Here is a 10,945-nt window from a genome sequence, read left to right as displayed (position 1 = left end):
CTGTAATTCAGTAATGATATTGGTGGCTGCCTGATCATGAGTCACTGTTTGCCTTCCATTTCTTATTGAAGGTCTGTTGCTTTTTTTAATTGAAGTAAAATGTAGATCTTGTTTCTTTCTTTCTTTCTTTGAAGTGTTTTGCTTTTCATTTGAATTCACAGCTGCATGTGAAAATTTCCTCATGTTTTGACATACATCTGGTTTCTTTAATACGAATTACATTTAGCGCAATTGAAGAATTTAGACCGTTATTTGGAGAATGCGAACTTTCCTTACTCTTATTGGCTATAACATGATTCTGGCTCCATTAGTTTACATGGTGCGGCTATTGCGCGAGAATGGAACTATCATGTGATATCAGAACTGATTGTATTTGATTCTGCACTTAAGTTCACATTTGAAATAAAACCAGTCAAATAAGCTCTTTCTCCTTAATGTTCTTGCCTAGAAATTGGCCAGGGGGTCCTCTACTCCAAAGTATCAAAAAATCACCTTCACTGGCCAATTTACATAATGGAGTTAGGGTTATATAGATCTACAGCACAGAAAAACGGCCCGAGGCCCAACATGTCCGTGCCTGTCAAAAACGACCACTAACTATTCAAATCTCATTTGCCAGCATTTGGCCCATGGCCTTGAATGCCTTGGCATGGCAAAATGCACATCTAAATACTTCTTAAATGCTATTAGGCTTCTGCCTCTCCCACCCTGACAGAAAATGAGTTTCAGATACTCAACACCTCTGGATGAAAAGATTTCTCCTTACATCTCCGCTAACCCTTTTGGTGATTACTGTAAATCTATGCCTTCTGGTCATTGATATCTCCACAAAGCACAAAAGTTTCTTGTTGTCTACCCTATACATCCCAATCATATCCCCTCTCAATCTCCTCTGCTCTATGGAAAACAATCTTTCTCTCCAGCCCAGATTATACCCTGGTAAACCATCTCTGTACTGTCTCCAGTGCTATCACATCCCTCCTATAATATGAACTCCTGAACTGCACACATACTCCAGTTGTGGTCTAACCAATTTTTCATCCATAAACCTCTCAACATTGTGGATGCAACATAATGACTCCAGTTGTTGCTCAAGTTTCAAAACCCAGAGCCTCCAATTTGATACATCTTGCACTTTATTTTCCAAAATTTCCTACATGTCACAGGATAAGCACACCACATGACTGAGCTGCCCTGCCATACTTTTGTATAAGTTACAATAAATTGAAGATTGGATATTATTGAATTTCCAATACTCCCGAGACTCTTTGATTCTTGTTTAAACTCAATGCTCTTGTGCAGCTTTTCAACTGCTGGCTGAAATAGAAAGAAAAAGAGACTCTGAACGGTATTCCATTTAACAGTGTACCCTGGACTTTTTGTCAGTGTAAATTTAACACTGCTTCTTCTTTAAGAATTCAGACTTTGCAGCTGCTTTTCTGAGACATTGTAATCTGTGTATCAGTTTCTAGCAACAGAGCATTAGAGCTGAAAACAACCAATGCTGGAGATCACAACAGGTCAGATAGCATCCATAGAGAGAGAGCAAGCTAACGTTTTGAGTCTGGAGGGCTGGAGCATTAGAGTCTCCACCTTCTGTATTGCATTGCACTGGCTTTGTATTCCAGCTCAAAAATGCACTGCAGCCTTTTTCATTTTTATCCATTCTTTTAATGGAAATAATCTTAGAAATTTATTTTGTCTTAAAATAACTTATTTTCTAATGCAAAAGAAATAAACTCAATTTTCTTGATAATTAATGCTCGATCTATACAGTTCTTTACACTCAGAAACTAATGGCACCAAAGAGTGAGAAATTCACTCAGTCTGAATGTTTTGCTGTTCAACACTGTTGCCTAGTCATCTTCAATTAGTTGTCAAAATATCACACAACAGCATATTGGATTCTTTGCTAGCTAGCTACTATTGGTACTGTGATAGATTGCCTCCAAGAGGAGGTTTTGCCTGGTGTGGCAATATTCATGTTTTCTGTTCTAACATAAGAAATTGGGTCCAGATATTATAGTATTTAAATATTCAACAGATATATATATTACAACTATTATGTGCAAATATTATATTCTTCAGATACATAGGTGTCTGGGCGAATATGAAGTTATTTGTTACAATGGAGAAGCATGCTTCCAGTAGAGTGTCGTGCATCAGGTGATCTGGGGTCAGATGGAATATCAAATCTTTATACCGTCAAGGTCATGTGCTATGATGCAGTGCTCCTATAAATGAGGATCATTCTTTAAAGATTATTGATGTATCAAGCATGTAATTGGCATTGTAATTCGCCTATTCTGCATGTGCCGCATGTACACGATATTGCTCTCGTCAGTGCCCTTGCTGCAAGTGGTCAGGAACAGTAAAAGTGCCATGTTTCTCTAAAGTCATTCATTGCATGGAAACTAATGGTGTTATAAAGTTGTGTTTTTCATCCTCCATGGTCTGCACATTCTTTTCTTAATAACACATGGTTTTAATCAACAGGTCAATCAATTTCCAACTCTGCGCTCACCAAATTGCTTGGGTAAGTCAATTTCCAGCTTTTACATATCAGCCAAAAGAATAAGTTAATATCTTGCAAAAATATCTCAGACTTGATCTTATGTACCCCTTCCTGTATTATCACAACTGTCCTGATTGACCTGGTGCTGTTGTGAGCAAATGCTGGTTTAGCCTGTAAAATAGGAGAAAGGGAGGACTGCAGATGCTGGAGATCAGAGTCAAGGATATGGTGCTGGAAAAGCACAGCAGGTCAGGCAACATTTGAGGAACAGGAGAATCGATGTTTCGGGCATAAGCCTTCATCTGTAACGCTTTACAGTCAGGTTGAAATCAATTAGGATAAAATGAGGACTGCATATGCTGGAGATCAGCGTCCCAAAACGCTTATGCCCAAAACATCAAATCTCCTGCTCCCTGGATGCTGCCTGACCTGCTGTTCTTTTCCAGCACCATACGCTTAGCCTGTAAATAGCACAAGATGTTCAACAGTAAAGGTATAGAGGTTTACACTCAGAATAGTCATCCCACTGATTGTTATGGCGTTGATTACAATTAAACCTCCTGCATTCATGGACAAATAAATATTGCATAATCTGTTGATAAGTAGCTCTTCAATTAACTACTCTTGTGGCAATTTGTTGAGAAAGAATTAACAAGTATTTTTGCGGGGTCTCCAATGCCATATCAGCCACGGTCTAATACACAAACATTTAGTCAAAGTGACTTCAGAACACATGGAGTAGGGTTTGAGCCTGTAGGATCCCAGGAGTTATCTTCCTTTATCATCCTTGTAAATAGATTGTTTAATAAAACCTGCAAGGGTTCATTAAAAAGAAATGTGGACCTCATCTTTCTACACGTGGCAGATGGTGGTCAGACCCATGGAACCATGGGAAGTGGTATGACAAGTGACAGAGGAAACCTCAAGTGAAGCTCAGAGGGAGCACAATGTTAAGGGTGAAGAATTAAGTCAATCCAGTGTCTAACACTAGAAGTAATAAAAATACTTGCAACTCATTCCTGCAAACTTCCAACAGTTTGGAAGTCTCCAACAAGAAGCAGTTTAGGATTGTCTTTAAGGTACATGAAGACATAGAACCACGGAGAGAGAAAGCTGAATAATGCTAAATATTGTAGTATCAGGAAGAGGCCATTCAGTCCCTCAAGTCTGCTCCCTCATTCTAGATCATGGCTGATCATCCACCTCAATGCTTTCTTCCCACACTATCTCCTTATCCCCTGATGTCATTAGTGAGTAGTAATCTATTAATTTCTGTCTTGAAATTATGTAATGACTGAGCTTCCACAGTCCTTTGGGGTCGGCACTTCCAAAGTTTCACCACCCACTGAGTGAAGAAACTCCTTCTCATCTCACTCCCAAACGGCTTGCTTTTTAATTATGAGGTTATGTCCCCTGAATTTTGACCTCACAGCCAAAGGAAGCATCTCCCTCACTAGCTCTTAAAGAATTTTGTAAATTTCTCCATGATCACCTCTCATTCTTTTAAGTACCAGTGAACACAGGCCAAGTCTCCTCAATCTCTCCTCATAAGACAGACATATCATCTCAGGTATCAGTTTAGTGAATTTCAACTGCACTCCCTCTATGACAAGTATATCCTTTATTCGAAGGGGGTCTTGGGGCACAGTGATAGTGTCCCTATGTCGGAGGCCTGGGTTCAAGTCCCACCTGCTCCAGATGTGTGCAATAACATCTTTGAACATGTTGATGAGGAAACTAACTGCACTTCCTTAGGCAAGGGAATCAGACTGCACACAGTACACCAGGTGCAATCTCAGTATTGTTCTGTTAAAGTAAGACTTCTTGGTTCCTGTACTCAAATCCTCTTGCAATAAAAGCTAATCAACCATCTGCTTTCCAAGTTGCTTGTTGTAACTGCATGCTAGCTTTTATTAACATATCAACAAGGACACCAAGGTCCCTTTGGACAGCAATGCTTTCCAATCCCTCACCATTTAAGAAATCATTTGCAACCTCTATTCCTCGTAGCAAATTGGATAATCACCCCCATGCCTGAGGAGCATATCCTCATCCTTCCTTAAACCACCTTTCACTGAGTAAAGTTTTATTTTAGCTGGATTGAGTAAAATAGTTAAACACACATCAAATACTTCTCTGGCCATGATACAGAGTTTCAGAGACATTGGCACTAAATGTAACTTAGGCTGATATTGTGTATGGAAAGTTAATATCTGGAATGGTGTAAATAGCACTGCCCACTATGTTGATGTCAGTTGAACATAGAGAGTCAATCAGTGGAGAAACATGGCAGGCATTGAGTGAATGAAATATGTCTGTATATAGTTTGAAGCTATGCACATCTAACTGTTCACTTTAACAAACTCTCAAACTCACTACTAGATCAATGAGGTGGATTGCCCCCAATGTACAGCAAACCACAACAGTTGACATTTCTGTGCAGTGCTGAGGGAGTGCTGCCTTGTAGAAGGCATGATTCAGATGCGACAGTGACACAGGTCCTCCAGTATCTGAACAGTTAGGGACCAGGCAAGTTCTAGTATTGATTCTGGATTAGTGGTGCTGGAAGAGCACAGCAGTTCAGGCAGCATCCGAGGAGCAGTAAAATTAACGTTTCGGGCAAAAGCCCTTCATGAGGAATAAAGGCAGTGAGCCTGAAGCGTGGAGAGATAAGCTAGATGAGGGTGGGGGTGGGGAGAAAGTAGCATAGAGTACAATAGGTGAGTGGGGGAGGGGGTGAAGGTGATAGGTCAGAGGGGAGGGTGGAGTGGATAGGTGGAAAAGAAGATAGGCAGGTAGGACAAGTCATGGGGACAGTGCTGAGCTGGAAGTTTGGAACTAGAGTGAGGTGGGGGAAGGGGAAATGAGGAAACTGTTGAAGTCCACATTGATGCCCTGGGGTTGAAGTGTTCCGAGGCAGAAGATGAGGCGTTCTTCCTCCAGACGTCTGGTGGTGAGGGAGCGGCAGTGAAGGAGGCCCAGACCTCCATGTCCTTGGCAGAGTGGGAGGGGGAGTTGAAATGTTGGGCCACAGGGTGGTGTAGTTGATTGGTGCGGATGTCCCAGAGATGTTCCCTAAAGCACTCTGCTAGGAGGCGTCCAGTCTCCCCAGTGTAGAGGAGACCACATCGGGAGCAACGGATACAATAAATGATATTGGTGGATGTGCAGGAAAAACTTTGATGGATGTGGAAGGCTCCTTTAGGGCCTTGGATGGAGGTGAGGGAGGAGGTGTGGGCACAGGTTTTACAATTCCTACGGTGGCAGGAGAAGGTGCCAGGATGGGAGGGTGGGTTGTTTGGTTGCGTGGACCTGACCAGGTCGTCACGGAGGGAACGGTCTTTGCGGAAGGTGGAAAGGGGTGGGGAGGGAAATATATCCCTAGTGGTGGGGTCTTTTTGGAGGTGTCGGAAATGTCAGCGGATGATTTGGTTTATGCGAAGGTTGGTAGGGTGGAAGGTGAGCACCCAGGGGTGTTCTGTCCTTCCACCCTACCAACCTACACATCAACCAAATCATCCGCCGACATGTTCACCACCTCCAAAAAGACCCCACCACCAGGGATATATTTCCCTCCCCACCCCTTTCCGCCTTCCGCAAAGAACGTTCCCTCCGTGACTACATGGTCAGGTCCATGCCCCCCCCCCCCACAACCCACCCTCCCATCCTGGCACCTTCCCCTGCCACCGTAGGAATTGTAAAACCTGCGCCCACACCTCCTCCCTCACGTCCATCCAAGGCCCTAAAGGAGCCTTCCACATCCATCAAAGTTTTTCCTGCACATCCACCAATATCATTTATTGTATCCGTTGCTCCCGATGCGGTCTCCTCTACATTGGGGAGACTGGACGCCTCCTAGCAGAGTGCTTTAGGGAACATCTCCGGGACATCCGCACCAATCAACTACACAGTCCTGTGGCCCAACATTTCAACTCCCCCTCCCACTCTGCCGAGGACATGGAGGTCCTGGGCCTCCTTCACCGCCGCTCCCTCACCACCAGACACCTGGAGGAAGAACGCCTCATCTTCCGCCTCGGAAAACTTCAACCCCAGGGCATCAATGTGGACTTCAACAGTTTCCTCATTTCTCCTTCCCCTACCTCACCCTAGTTCCAAACTTCCAGCTCAGCACTGTCCCCATGACTTGTCCTACCTGCCTATCTTCTTTTCCACCTATCCACTCCACCCTCCTCCCTGACCTATCACCTTCATCCCCTCCCCCACTCACCTATTGTACTCTATGCTACTTTCTACCCACCCCCACCCTCCTCTAGCTTATCTCTTCACTCTTCAGGCTCTGTGCCTTTATTCCTCATGCCCGAAACGTTGATTTTACTGCTCCTCAAATGCTGCCTGAACTACTGTGCTCTTCCAGCACCACTAATCCAGAATCTGGTTTCCAGCATCTGCAGTCATTGTTTTTACCAAGTTCTAGTATTAAGCCTTGTCTTTTTAACAAGCACCAAGGTATCACTTAGCTGGTGGTGAGAAGGGCACCACCTGAGAGAACCTTCATATACCCATGGACTCTGTGTGCCACCTCACTCTGCTCTTGACGCAGGGTGGGGGTGTGGGCAGAGACTGTCACACATCTCTTTCTGGAATGTGCCTTTGCAAAGAAAGTCTGGAGAGTGACGCAATAGTTTTTCTTGAGGTTCATCCCAAGCATCTCCATGACGCAGGACTCTGTGCTCTGTGGGCTGTTCCCCAGAATGCACACTGAGTCAAACATTAACTATGCTTGGAGGACCATTAACTCTGTGAAAGATGCTCTTTGGCTTTGTTGGTCTTCCAGAGCAAAGAGTTGACCCTGACCAAGTATTGCAGACTGGCACATTCCAAGGTCCAGGATTACATGCAGATGCAGCTGTTTGCCAATGGACAACAGGGAAAGACTACTCTGATGTCATTTTGATGAAGCGCAATGAAGGTCCATCCAATTATCAGATCCTCTCGTATCTTCAAACGTATGCAAATATAGTTTGTGTAAGTAAGAAATGCCTTGGGTTTGTTGGATAGAGTCAAATTCCAATGTTTGTTTCTCCATATACTACTCTACAGAAACAAACAACTTTAGTGACTATGTATGTATGAAAAAGTATTTTTAATGAATAAAGTGTATTTTTGACATTAAAAACCAGACAAGACATGGACAGAACCCCTTGAAGGCTCCAATGCAATGACTGCTGGAATTACATGGGAAGTTTAGAGTTCTGATAGGCAATTATCCTTGCATCAGAAATAATTTAATACTGATTTACAGTTGGAGATTTCTAAGGATTCCAACTTACTTACTTGAATAATGTTATATGAATAAAACTGAAATACAACTCCTAACTAATGATACAAGTAACAATTGACTTGCTGCAACTTCCTACGATCACCTGACTATCCCACTAACCACCTGAATCCCCCCCCTCAACACCCTCCTCAACAAGGAGCAGAGTGTATAGGAAATTATTTAATTTGGAGAGGGGGAATTACAATGCTATTAGGTAGGAACTGTGGAGCATAAATTAGAACAGATATTCTTAGGGAAATGCACAACAGAAATGTGGAGGTTGTTTATGGAGCATTTGCCTTAGTGCTGGATAGGTTTGTCCTATATTAGTATGGTGAAGGAACCTTGGATGATAAGAGATGTGGAACACCTACTTTAGAGGAAGAAGGAAGCTTATTTGAGGTTGAGGAAGCAAGGACCAGACAGGTCTCCAGAGGGTTACAAGGTAGCCAGGAAGGAACTGAAGACTGGACTTAGAAGAACTAGCAGGGGCATAAAAAAGCTTTGGTGGGTAGGATAAAAGGAAAACCCCAAGGCATTCTATACTTGTAAGGAACAAGAGGTTGGCCAAAGTGAGGGTAGGGCCAATCAGGGTGGAGGGAACTTGTGCCTGGAGTCGGAGGTGTTAGGGGAGGTCCTTAATGAATACTTTGCTTCAATATTCACTAATGAGAGGGACCTTGTCATTTGTGAGGACAGCATGAAACAGGCTGATGTACTCAAACAGGTTAATGTTAAGAAGGAGGGTTTGCTGGAAAGTTTGAAAAGCAGGAGGATAGATACATCACCTGGGCCAGATAGGACATACCCAAGGTTCAAATGAAAAGAGAGGGAAGGGATTGCTGCGCCATTGGCGATAATCTTTGCATCCTCACTGCCCACTAGATGATTGGAGGGTGACAAATGTTATTCCCTTGTTCAAGAAAGGAAATAGGGATAACCCTGGGAATTACAGAACAGTCAGTCTCACATCAGTGGTGGGCAAAGTATTGGAGAGGATTCTAAGAGACTGAATTTATTATTTGACAAATAATAATTTGATTAGAGATAGTCAGCATAGCTTTGAGAGGGGCAGGTCATGCCGCACAAAAAACTTATTGAATTTTCTAAGGATGTGACAAAATACATAGATGAAGATAGAGCAGTGGATGTGGTATATGTGTATTTTAGCATTTCGTTTGATAAGGTTCCCCATGGTAGGCTCATTCAGAAAGTAAGGAGGCAAGGGATACAGGGAAATCTGGCTGTCTGGATACAGAATTGGCTGGCCCTTAGAAAGCAGAGGGTGGTAGTAGATGGAAAGTATTTAGCTTGGAGCTTGCTGACCAGTGGTGTTCCACAGGGATTGGTTCTGGGATCTCTGCTCCTTGTGATTTTGATAAATGACTTGGATAAGGAAGTGGAAGGGAGGGTCAGTAAGTTTGCTGATGACAAAGGTTGGTAGAGTTATGGATAGTGTGGAGGGCTGTTAAAGGTTGCAAAGGGACATTGGCAGGATGCTGACCTGGGCTGAGAAGTGGTAGATGGAATTCAACCTGGAAAAATGTGAAGGGATTCACTTTGGAAGGTCAAGTTTGAATGCAAGTTAAGGACAGGATTCTTGGCAGTGTGGAGGAACAGAGGAATCTTAGGGTCCATGTTCATAGATCCCTCAAAAGTTGCCACCCAAGTTGATAGGGATGTTAAGAAGGCATATAGTGCATTGGCTTCATTAGCAGGAGGATTGAGTTTAAGAGCCGTGAGGTTATGCTGCAGCTCTACAGAGGCCTGATTAAATCACACTTGGAATATTGTATTCAGTTTTGGTCAACTCAGTATAGAAAGGATGTGGAAGCTTTAGACAGGGTGAAAAGGAGATTTACTAGTATGCTGCCTGGACTGGAGGGCATGTCTTATAAAGAAAGGTTGAGAGAGCTAGGGCTATTCTCATTGGAACGAAGAACGATGAGGGGTGACTTGATAGAGGTGTACAAGATGTTGAAAGGCATAGATAGAGTGGATAGCCAGAGACCTTCTCCTAGGGCAGAAATGGCTATCATGAGGGGGCATAATTTTAAGGTAATAGGATGAAGGTTTAGGGCATATGTCAGAAAGACGTTCTTTACACAAGAGTGGTGGGTGCGTGTGAGGAAGTTAAAATGTCACAGAAGGGTCAGTTCCATGCTTTGCTTCTCTTTCAGGACACATTGGAGACTCGAGAGTTAAACATTCCACTACCAAAGGACTAATTGCAGTATCAACTCTAAGCCTGTATTCTTACAATACAGGCAGAACATCTCAGTAGTAGTCACCTCAGTAGGCTGACTGTATCTCAGAAATAGAGCCTAGTGGAGCCACACATGTGGATTCCCCTGTAGCTCCAGACAGAGGGATTTGCCCTTTCCAGATAGGACTGATAGCCTTGGCCACAACCCTGTTATACAGCCTCCCGCTCCCATTGTCTTACTTCCCCTCAATATTAGCGTAGGTATGTGAATCGCCCATTTCGAACAAGCAACCCTTCTGCCTTAATCTCTTCCCATCAACACATAATCATGAAGAAATCGATAATCAGTTTCTGTAATCCATTCATGCGATATCACAGGACATCGACATTCATCGGACTTTGTAAATTCATAACTACCTGCTTTAAACTATGTGATGACAATTGCCCATGCAACTGATAAACCTTTTGTTTAATTCCTATAAATATACTGTGTGTAGGGCAGAGATTTGTGGAGAAGTGTCACCACAAGTAGACACACTGTTATTTTGAGGATATTTTGAATCTCTCGCAGGCTGGCCAATAATAAAGCATCTACCGTTGTACTGAAACTTGTGTCATCAAGGTTTGTGGAACAAAATACACAACACGTGGAATGCACTGCCAGCAGTTGTAGTAGAGTCAGATACATTAAGGACATGTAAGTGACTCTTGGATAGGCACATGGATGATGGTACACTGAAGGGTATGTGGGTTAATTTGACCTTAGAGGAGGATAGAAAGCCAGCACAACATCAAGGTCTGTCTACTTCTCTTGCAGAAACAGGTAAAGCATCATGGATGAAAACCATAAAATGGAAGGGCAAAGAATAGTATTAGCACAATAATATGAACATGGGTATTTAACATAGTGCCATTCTGTTAAGTGTCTCCTGAACAAAATTAA

At 43.0% G+C, this 10,945-nt stretch overlaps 1 protein-coding gene across 2 annotated transcripts in view; it reads left to right on the top strand.

Moving 5' to 3' along the window:
* The first annotated feature begins 2,516 nt into the window (after positions 1 to 2,516).
* The window catches only part of hao2 (hydroxyacid oxidase 2 (long chain)), a 161,188-nt gene continuing 152,759 nt past the window's right edge, over positions 2,517 to 10,945 (top strand). The window contains exon 1 of one of the 2 annotated variants that reach the window (XM_072585258.1): positions 2,517 to 2,536. The gene's annotated coding sequence lies outside the window, so the exon portion shown is untranslated. Of the gene's footprint in view, positions 2,537 to 7,478; positions 7,502 to 10,945 lie in introns of those variants that run through there. The other variant, XM_072585253.1, reaches the window with a different exon arrangement.

The sequence above is a fragment of the Chiloscyllium punctatum genome, chromosome 15, assembly GCF_047496795.1.
Source record: "Chiloscyllium punctatum isolate Juve2018m chromosome 15, sChiPun1.3, whole genome shotgun sequence".
Lineage (NCBI taxonomy): Eukaryota > Metazoa > Chordata > Chondrichthyes > Orectolobiformes > Hemiscylliidae > Chiloscyllium > Chiloscyllium punctatum.
Note: the sequence above shows the minus strand (reverse complement) of the source record. Positions and strands in the feature narration are given on the sequence as shown.